This window comes from Pan paniscus, chromosome 12, assembly GCF_029289425.2.
Source record: "Pan paniscus chromosome 12, NHGRI_mPanPan1-v2.0_pri, whole genome shotgun sequence".
Classification (NCBI taxonomy): Eukaryota; Metazoa; Chordata; class Mammalia; order Primates; family Hominidae; genus Pan; species Pan paniscus.
Window position 1 is genome coordinate 33222330 of NC_073261.2, and position 10482 is coordinate 33232811.

General features: G+C 48.4%; 1 long non-coding RNA gene across 1 annotated transcript; it reads left to right on the forward strand.

Annotated features, from left to right (window-relative positions):
- The first annotated feature begins 624 nt into the window (after positions 1-624).
- Positions 625-8995, forward strand: LOC129397137 (uncharacterized). Its single transcript, XR_008624320.2, has 2 exons — positions 625-1325; positions 6847-8995. It is a non-coding gene; the product is annotated as an uncharacterized LOC129397137 (long non-coding RNA).
- Positions 8996-10482: the final 1487 nt, after the last annotated feature.

The following is a 10482-nucleotide window of genomic DNA, read 5'->3' on the forward strand; positions in this document are numbered from 1 at the left end:
AGGGCCAAGGGACTGTGGCCTCGGGGAGCTTATGGCTAGTTCAGAGCTGAAGCTGGATTGTGTGTGCATGTGGGTCCCGAGCCATCTGTCGTGAGCGGTGCAAATTCAAGGATAACCAGGTCCGCACAAGTTTTGTCTTTCCACAGTGTCAGACTTTGATTGATGTTATTTCAATCACAGGAGCCATGAGCGCCATGGAGTTCCCCAGGGGGCAGTTCTCCTTAGTACTTTCTGTTCACTTCCCAAGTCAGAGCACACATGCTCAAGCCACTCCACAAGCCAGTCAGTATTACAAGCCATGCAGAGTCATATATACTTAATCAATATATAGATGTTATATATTAAACATTCCACAGCACACAGTAACATTTAACATGAAGGGCGGCAGGAAAAAGGTTAACAAACCAGTCCAAGGAGAGTAACAGAGAAAAAGAAATCTCCTGGTGTGGGCTGGTGCAATCTTCGGTACTTTTAGGAAGTGTCTTTGATGTGAGCAGATGTCAGGTGCTGATCACCAGTGACTGTAAGACTGGGTCTGTTAAGACGGCCATTTGGGGCTGCTGAAGTCCTGCTCTTATGGCCACAGTGTCCTCTGATGAGGACTGAGTGGAGGAGCGTGCTTGGTTATGTCCTTGTCTGGCTGGATGCAGTCTTTATTGATCAGGCGAAACATCTGGTCCCTGTTAGCAAAGTGCCCTATGATATGAAAAATGCAGTCTTTTTCTAAGATAGAGTTAGTTATGTCAAGGGTGCTGTGTACAGTGGGACACATAGTGGTTGCGGAGGCTTGTGGGGAGGGGGAAGGGAGAGGACCCCGGCAGCTGCACAGGCCCCTGTAGGGTGGGTGGGACGCCCCGCCGTAGTCCTGGGGCCCTCCGATCCCCCCCAGCTCTGCCCAGCGGGCTGTTGAGCCCTGGTAGGGTCCCTGCAGGTGGGGGGCGCTACGCCAGGATAGCGGCCAGGAAAACCTCCCTGTTTCGCCAGGCTCTCTGGGAGGCGCGGGCGGAGTGCGCTGGCGTTTGGGACGCTGGTGGCGCCTGCTGGGACCTGGGGAGCGTCCCCTGCCCCCACCCTCGGGCTGGCGGCGCGCTCAGCCGCAGGAAGGAGGCTTTGTTCCGTGTCCCCGGCAGTCTCATCCTCTTAGCTGCTGCTGGTTTGAGGAGGGTTCTGTGCGGGTCTAGACGCCCCCGCCTGAACAAGGTGCTTTCTAGAGGGGGCGAGTAAGCGAGCACCACTCGGTGTTTGCTCCGCGAACGCAACCTGCTGGCCCGAACTGGGTTGGGCACTGGAGTTTCACGAGAGTGCTGAGGCGCCGGTCCCGCCAGGTGAGCTGCACCCAGGAGGCACCCTCCTGCCAGGGGTGACCTAGTGGGCGGGGCCTGCCTGAGGGTAGCCAGGAAGGGTGTTCCGGGAGGGAGGGAGGAACTGCTGGCCGAGGGCTCAGCACTCTGCACTGATTGTGGGTTTTTTTTTTTCACTGTTTTTGTTTTTTGAGACGGTTTTTCGCTCTTGTCGCCCAGGCTGGAGTGCAATGGCGCAATCTCGGCTCACTGCAACCTCCGCCTCCCGGGCTCAAGCCTCAGCCTCCCCAGTAGTTGGGATTACAGGGGCCCGCCACCACGCCCGGCTAATTTTTGTATATTTAGTAGAGACGGGGTTTCACCATGTTGGCCAGGCTAGTCTCTAACTCATGACCTCAGGTGATCCACCCGCCTCGGCCTCGCAAAGTGCTGGGATTACAGGCGTGAGCCACCGCTCCCGACCGATTGTGGTTATTTAAACAACCTGAAGTAGAAAAAAACCCATGAGCTTTACTTTCAAGCATAAAGTAGGATACAGGGATTGGGTGGCATTGGAAAGCTTCAGAACGTTCTTTCTTGGATGCATGGCGCAATGAGAGACCCAACAGACCAAGGGTCAGGAAGAAAAAACAATTTACTATTCAAATAATGAGATATGGGTCCAACCTCTGCAGTGTAGTCAGTGAATGAATAATAAAAAGAGGGTTGTGTGGCCTGGGGCTGCTCTTGCTTCCTCTGGGTCCTCAGTTTCCCCATCTGTAAAACAAAGGGACAGACCAGACCGCATGATCCTTAACTGGGGCTGAGGCTACAGCCTTAGGCTTCCAGGGTGCAGATCTTGATATTCCCTGGGCACAGCGCCTGAGCACAGATTCCTCTGTGGGGAGATGGACTCACATCCCTGGGAACCCTGCTGGAAGTATCTGCCCAAGCAAGCAGCTCTGAGCCCTTACCTGAAGGTTCATCTTTGGCAATGGGATTCCTTGGAAAGAAAGCTGCCTCTTAACCCCGGGGGCTGCCGTGGGGTGCCCACATAGCAGGGCTGTAATATTTTTTTCTTATCTCTGGAGAGCACCTCAATTCATGTCCAGTAAACACAAACCCGGAGGCCCTTTCTTGATGAACACTGCAGATATAATGAAAAACTGGCTCAGATCTTCGTCTTACAAATGCAGCTGCTGCTTCAGACATGGTGCTTCCCCCAGGCTTATGGGGATTCAACTCATAGACTCATGTAAACACACATGTAACCCATGGCACCCTCAGGGCCTGGGACAGCAGTCCAGAGCGGGATCTCTCTGCCTCCTAAGGCTGGCCCTGGAGAAGTCGCTTGGGGCAGATGTGAGGGGGATCACCAAAGGGAGGGGGAATTGCCACCAGCACATCCAAGATCATTCCTAGAAGGCAAGCAGCAACCTCCACGCCAGGTTTTCTGTGGCTCTCCGGAAGCCCTTGGATGCCTGTCCATTAAAAGAGGAGTCATTCAGGCCCTTCGCAAATGCTGGTGCCACAGTGGCTTTCAGAGGAGGCCTCATGGCCCCTCCTGACGTCCCCTTGGTGCTTGGCTCCCCGGCCCTCTGCAGTCTCGTCTGGAACACTGTCTGCTGTCCTGCTCCTTCCAGGGGTTCTGTGGCATTGCCCTTTTCAGCCTGGCCTGAGCTCCTGGGCAGCAAGGCTTCCCCTCCGACCCCCAGCAGCCTTCACCCACCTGCCCTGGGGGCTTTGTTCCTGCCTCTGGGACCCAGGGATGTGACCATGCCTCCAGGAGCCTTCGTCACCTGCTCCCAGGGTTGGGCAGGGTGTCCCTCCCAGCAGAGCCATCCTGGCTGCCCTCAGGCTGTGGCTCCCACCAGAAGCTGACAGCCTCCAGCAGAGCCAGAAATGGCCCCCTTGGCGGTTCCACCTGGCCCTCCCTTCCGTTGACAAGAATGCGACCTGAGTTGTTGCTTGTTGTTAACCCCTGTGCAGCAGCTTCCAAAGAAACTGCTTCAAAGCACGGGGCAGGGAGGGCTCTGCAGGGTTTGGAGGCGGAGGCAGCCTGAAAACAGCTGGCAAAGCTCTGAGGGCGGGTGCAGGAACAAAGCTGTGTGCGCTCTGCCCCATGTGTTCCAGCAAAACAGGATGTCGGTTAGTGGAGAAGGAGCAAAAGTGCCTCTGAAGTATTCTTGAGAAGGTCATGGTTGCTTCTCAGAAAGGGCATTTACCACAGACCAAGCAGAATTTCCCAGCTGGGCGCCTGGGGACTGGGGATCGTGCTGTTGAGCACAGGGGCATCCGAGAGCATTCGGACACTGCTGGCCTTCACCTCACACAGCCTCAGGTGTCCGGTGTGCTCCCCTCTCCAGATGGCCATATGGCCAGGGCTTCTTGTGTCCTTGGGCTGCGCAGGAGTGAAATCTCCTTTCCTGCCCGCAGGAAGCCACGTGGTCTTCAGTGGCCGTTTTGATTTGTGCCTATGAATCAGACGCTGGCCAGATCACCCTCCATAGCCCCTGCCCACGCCTAGGGAAGGACCATGGGGTCAGCCATGCGGTTGGCCAGGTATTGAGGGCTTGTTCATGGTGTCTTTGTGGGCCTGACAGAAGCCTTTGAGGCCATTAACACCCAAACCCTTCCACTCAATGTTGGGCAGGCTGAGAACTATTCTAAGAATCTAAGAGTCAGCCTGAAGTATCGGGTGGGGTGGGGCTTCACTAGGATGGCAGCCACGGTGCCCTAACCCTCACCCCCACCCCAGGCAGTTCCATGGTCAAAAGGCTCACTCTGTCCGAGGCCCTCCTCTCTAACGTTGCCCTCCCTGTCACAGACTGGGATGACTCAAGTCCTGGACTGCCCCCGGGCCAGCTGTCACCCGAGTGGGGTGGGAGTGGGGTGACTGCCTGCCCAGCGGTCAGGGCAGCAGCCACCCAGCTGCTCATTAACTCAGAGGCAGCCACTGGCTTCAGGGAGGCCCTCTCCCCAGGACTTCCCAGCCTGTCCATGCTTGAAGAGCTCTATTTAATATACATATATTTTAAATTTGCACATTGGTCCTCTACCCAATACACATGTTAATAGTAGGTACACTTCTAGTAACTGTTGATGGAGATATAAGTTTGTAAAAAGCTGCTCTGAGGTTAGCGGTGTTTTTAACGTAGGCACCATGAGCACAGGTATACATTTTGAAAAACAACACTGGAGGGTATAAGGGGCTTGGACTGCATATGAATGCGCAAAGCTAGTTCCCAGAGCCCTCAGGATGGAAGCCACAGGTTTAGAGTCCCCTTGAGTTCCCAGTGAGAGCTGGACTCAGCAGTGTGCACCCAGACACACACATTCCTGCTCCACTTGGGCTAGAATTAGCATGGTGACCATGCCATCTCTGAGACCTTCCAGGAACCCTTTGATCTCAATGATGATGAGGCTGAGGCCAGAACCTTCCAGTACCTTCTCAGTCAGTGGTTTTCAAACCTGGCTGACCATAAATGAACCTTCTGAAAAAGCTCTTTAAAAATGCAGATTTCTCGCCAGGTGCAGTGGCTTACCCCTGGAATCCCAGCGTTTTCAGAGGCTGAGGCAGGGAGACTGCTTAAAGCCAGGAGTTTGTGACCAGCCTGGGCAACATAGGGAGACCGTGTCTCTACAAAAAATTAAAATTAGCTGGGCATGGTGGCATGCACCTGTAGTCCCAGATACTTAGGAGGCTGAGGCAGGAGGATGCTTGAGCCCAAGAGTTCAAGGCTGCAGTGATCTGTGATTGCACCACTGCACTCCAGCCTCAGCAACAGAGAGAGAGAGAGAGAGAGATGCTGTCTCAAAAAAAAAAAAAAATGCAGATTTCAATATCCATCACCTGGCAACTGGATCAGAATTTCCAAGGCTTGGGTCCTGGGCTGTATTTTTTAAAGCTCCCAAGTCCAGGCAACACACAAAGAAAATGGCATGTCAATTCCATGGATGCCTCCAAAGGTGAAAATCCCAAAAAAATTATGGCACTTCTATAGAACATTTCCACCACAGTAGTCCTGTGGTGGAAACTTCTGAAATAAGAATTATTCCCTTTTCTAGGTGAAGCTTTTCTTTGATTCCTTTGGTATCTGACAGATGAAGTTTTGAGACACCAACAGATGGAGGCCAGTTAAAAGGCTGCTCATCTCTGGTCATCTCTCTTTCAAGGTGCAATTTCTCCTGAGCCTGAATGTCCTGGACTCCAGAACTGGCAGCTCATGTGGCCCCACAGGTGGACACAGATGGGTTTGGCTGCAATCCACAGGCAGGCTCTGAGACTGGGACCCGGTGGGCACGGGGTGTTCTGGCTCTTGGTTATAGCCCTTAAAGCAGAAAGCACAGGTCTGGGCCATAGCCTTGCTTGACTTCTTCCTCCAGTACCTGAAGTGGGTATCTGGTCACTAAACAATAAGCAAACACAGCCTCCAAAGACGGATCCGACCAGGAAACTGCAGACCCACATGACGCAGCAACCTGAGCTGACCTTCCCAGGAAGGGGATCACAGATCGTGGTGGAACTTGCCTGGGTTCATGGGTCCTGATTTGATCTCTCTGCCTTTCTCTCGGAGAAGGAAAAATCTTTTTCCTTGAACAAAATAACATGCGTATAAAGTATTTATTGTAATTTGAGTAAAAAAGCTAAACAAATATGCTTGTGGTCTAGAAATAGGGAAAGTTGGCTAATCTCAAAAAATCTGAAGCCATGAAGTCACGATTGACAATTTGACATCCACGCTAAAAACTTTCCGCAACAAATTACATCCTCAATGTTAAAATATGAGGGACAGATTGGAAGGAATGGACAACCCAGTAAAAAAGTAGGCAAAGGATATAAATAGATGATTCTCGTAAGAAGAAACAGAAATAACCAATATGTGTATGAAAAAGGTGCAGAAACTCACCAGCAATTAGAAAAATGTGAGTTCAAATGACATTTTTTTTACAAAAATTAAAAATATTGATAATGCGTGTTGGTGAGAGGATAGAACGAAATAGACTCATACATTTTGGGGTCACATTTAACATTATCTGTCAAAATTTAAAATGCACATATATCACCTACTACTGAGAAGTTTCACTTCTTGGCATCTACCCCGAGAAACGCTCCCAGAAGGGATTCACGATAGTCCTGGTACTGTTTTGAAACAGTGGTAACAATTAAATGATTGTTGACGAAAGTCCTCATCAACAATGTATAATATGCATCTATCCAGACGTGCAGAGTTCTGTAGGACGTATGATCATGCAGAGAAAAGTGTCTGAAAACAAGCTTGTGGGACACAAACATGCCCCCGCCCATAAGCAAATAAAATATCAGTATGCGTGCCTCTCCTGACCCTTCCAATGGATCCGCCTAGAGATCACTTCACTTTACAGATAGGAGCTGATGAAATCCTCCAGCCTAGGGCGTCAGGTTTGGACAGCTGTGCACCAAACAGATGACCACAGCCACCTCTGGGGAGGTTCTGGCGGGGGAGTGATGGGAGAAGAGGAATTTAACTTTATCTGTTGTGGTTTGTTTATTTATTTATTTATTTATTTATTTATTTATTTTTAGGAGAAAATGTGGTCATGGCCTCCTCGTTTCCCCTCAGAGCTGCATGTGAGCCCTCCTTTCCATCCCTTCATGGATCCATTTCTTCATTGTTATGGGCTGTATTTTGTTCCCTCGTATTCACATGTTGAAGTCCCAGTCCCCAGAGCTGCAGAATGTTACTGTATTAGGAGACAAAGCCGTTAAAGAAGAAATTAAGTCAAAATGAGGCCGTTAGGGTGGGCCCTAGTCCAATATGACTGGTGACCTTATAAGAAGAAATCTGGACATGCAAAGCACCGAGAGCTACAAGTAGACAGAGGGCCAACCATGTGACAAGGCAGCAAGGGGGCAGCCATCTGCAAGCCAAGGAGAGCAGCTTCAGCTCAAAACCAATCCTTGGAAGACTGAAATGTTTTCTTTAAGACTGGGGACAAAGCAGCCAGGTGCAGTGGCTCACGCCTGTAATCCCAGCACTTTGGGAGGCTGAGGCGGGCGGATCACCTGAGGTTGGGAGTTCGAGACCAGCCTGACCAACATGGAAAAACCCTGCCTCTACTAAAAATACAAAATTATCCTGGTGTGGTGCCGCATGCCTGTAATCCCAGCTACTTGGGAGGCTGAGGCAGGAGAATGGCATGAACGCGGGAGGCGGAGTTTAGAGTGAGCCAAGATCGCTCCATTGCACTTCAGCCTGGGCAACAAGAGCGAAACTCTGTCTCCAAAAAAAAAAAAAAAAGGGAGCAAAGCAAGGATGCCTGCTTTGGCCACTTCTATTTACATAGTACTGAGTCTTAGCCAGAGCAACTAGGCAAGAAAAAGAAATAAAAGGCATCCAAATTGAAAAGGAAGAAGTAAATTATCTCTGTTCGAAGAAGATATGATCTCATATGCAGAAAACCTGAAGATTCCACACATGCACAAACCTGTTAAAATAAATGAATTCAGCGAAGTAGCAGGGTACCAAGTAAATAAACCCAAACCCATTGCATGTCTGTATACTAATAATCTAATAATGAACAATCTGAAAAAGAAATTATGAAAAAATAATACTATTTACAACAGTATTACAAAGAAGCTTAGGAATTAACTTGACTAAGGAGAAGAAAGATTTGCACAAGGAAAACTACCAAACGTTGCTGAAAGAATTTTTTTTTTTTGAGACACCCCAGAGTCTTGCTCTGTCACTCAGGCTGGAGTATAGTAGCATGATCTCGGCTCACTGCAACCTCCATCTACCAGGTTCAAGTGATTCTCTTGCCTCGGCCTCCCTAGTAGCTGGAATTACAGGTGTGCACCACTACAGCCAGCTAGTTTTTTGTATTTTAGTAGAGACTGGGTTTCACCATGTTGCTCAGGCTGGTCCCGAACTCCTAAGCTCAGGCAATCCACCCGCCTTGGCCTCCCAAAGTGCTGGAATTACAGGTGTGAGCCGCCGCGCCCAGCCAGGTTGTTTCTTTTCATGTTGCTGAGTTTCAGGAGTTCTCTATATATTCTGTATATGAATCTCTTATCAGATACATGATTTGCAAATATGTTCTCCCATTCTGCTGGTTGTGTTTTGGTCTGTTCATGTTGCCTTTTGGTGCACAAAACTTTAAAATTTTTTTTTTTTTTTTTTTTTTGAGACAGAGTCTCGCTCTGTCTCCCAGGCTGGAGTGCAGTGGCGCGATCTGGGCTCACCGCAAGCTCCGCCTCCCAGGTTCACGCCATTCTCCTGCCTCAGCCTCCCCAGCAGCTGGGACTACAGGCACACGCTGCCATGCCCAGCTAATTTTTTTGTATTTATTTTTTAGTAGAGACGGGGTTTCACCATGTTAGCCAGGATGGTCTCGATCTCCTGACCTTGTGATCCACCCGCCTCAGCCTCCCAAAGTGCTGGGATTACAGGCGTGACCCACCGCGCCTGGCCTTTTAAATTTTTATGAAGTCCAATTTGCCCACTTTTTCTTTTGTTGCCTGTGCTTTTGGTATCATATTCAAGCAGTCATTGTCGAATCCAACGTTGTGAGCTCACACTGTAAACAAGTATTCTTTTTGTTGCCTACGTAGTGCCGCTTTTTTCACATTTGGTGCTTTTGTGTTCAATGGCCTCAAGCACAGTGCTGAAGTGCTGTCGAACGCTTGAGTGTGCTTCCATGTGCCTTGCAGAGAAAATATATGTGTTAGACCAGCTTTGTTCAGGCATGAGTTATAGCGCTGTTGGCTATTATTTCCATGTTAATGAATCAATGACATATGTTAAATAAGGGTGTCTCTAAACAGAAATTCACATAAAACAAGGTTACATATTTCTCAGCTGATAAAAATATCGTGACCATAGGCTCATAAGAACCTAATCCTGTATTTATCGTATGAGCAGCAGTTCAGTATTCTCTAATTCAGTGTTTGTGTTGAATTTATAGAACATAACTACTGTGGTTAACAAGAATTGAGTCTGTCTATCTATCTGTCATCGTCTAATAGAAAATATGTAAAAGATTTGAATGCACACTTCACAAAAGAAGCTATACAAATAGCCAATAATCACATGAAAAATTGTCCAACATCATTAATTGTTGGGGAAACGCATATTAAAACCTCAAAGGGCTACCACTATGTACCCATAAGAATGGCTAAAATTTTAAAAGATTGATAATAGAAGATGTGGAGAAACTGGAACTCTCATACATTTTTGATGGGAATGGAAAATGGTACAACCATTTCAGAAACCATTTTGATGGTTTCCTAAAAAACCTAAGATTCACTGACAATTTGACTTGGCCACTCCAGCTAGATACGCCCATACAAAGACTTTTACGTGAATGTTCCTAGCAGCTTTAGTCATAATAACTAAAACTGAACCAAGCCAAATGTCCATTGGCAGATGGATGAATAAATAAAGACATATTCATACAATGGGTTACTGCGGGAAAAACAGCAATAAGAAGAAATGAACTGCTGAAGCACTCAACAACATGAATGAATGTCAGGCACATCATGCTGAACAAAAGAATGCAGGCACCGTGTACACTGTGTATGAGTATACCGTGTAAGATTTTATTTATATAAAATGCTAGAAATGACAAATCTAATCCATAGTGAAGAAAGTAGATTAGTGGTTGCCTGGGACTGAGGGGTGAGGGTGGTGGGGATTGACTGGGAAAGGGCACAGGAACTGTCTTATGTGACGGAAATGTTCTTTCTTTTGATTGTCGTGGTTGTTACATGCATGCATGTATGTGCCAAACTTATCAAAATGTATGTGGAAAATAGTTGTTTTTTATTAAATTGTGCCTCAATAAGGTTGTTTTAATTAACTTATTTATGATTAGTTTTGAGACAGAGTCTCGCTCTGTCACCCAGGCTGGAGTGCAGTGATGTGATCTTGGCTCACTGCAACCTCCTGGGCTCAAGCGATTCTCCTGCCTCTGTCTCCCGAGTAGTTGGGACTACAGGCATGCGCAGCACCATGCCAGGCAAATTTTTGTATTTTTAGTAGAGATGAGGTTTCACCATGTTGGCCAGGCTGGTCTCAAACTCCTGGCCTCAGGTGACCCACCCGCCTTGGCCTCCCAAAGTGCTGGGATTATAGGCGTGAGCCACTGTGCCCAGCCCCAATAAGGTTGTTTTTCAAATATAAGCTATTAAACAAAGATTTCCAGAAATCCCAGGAATGCC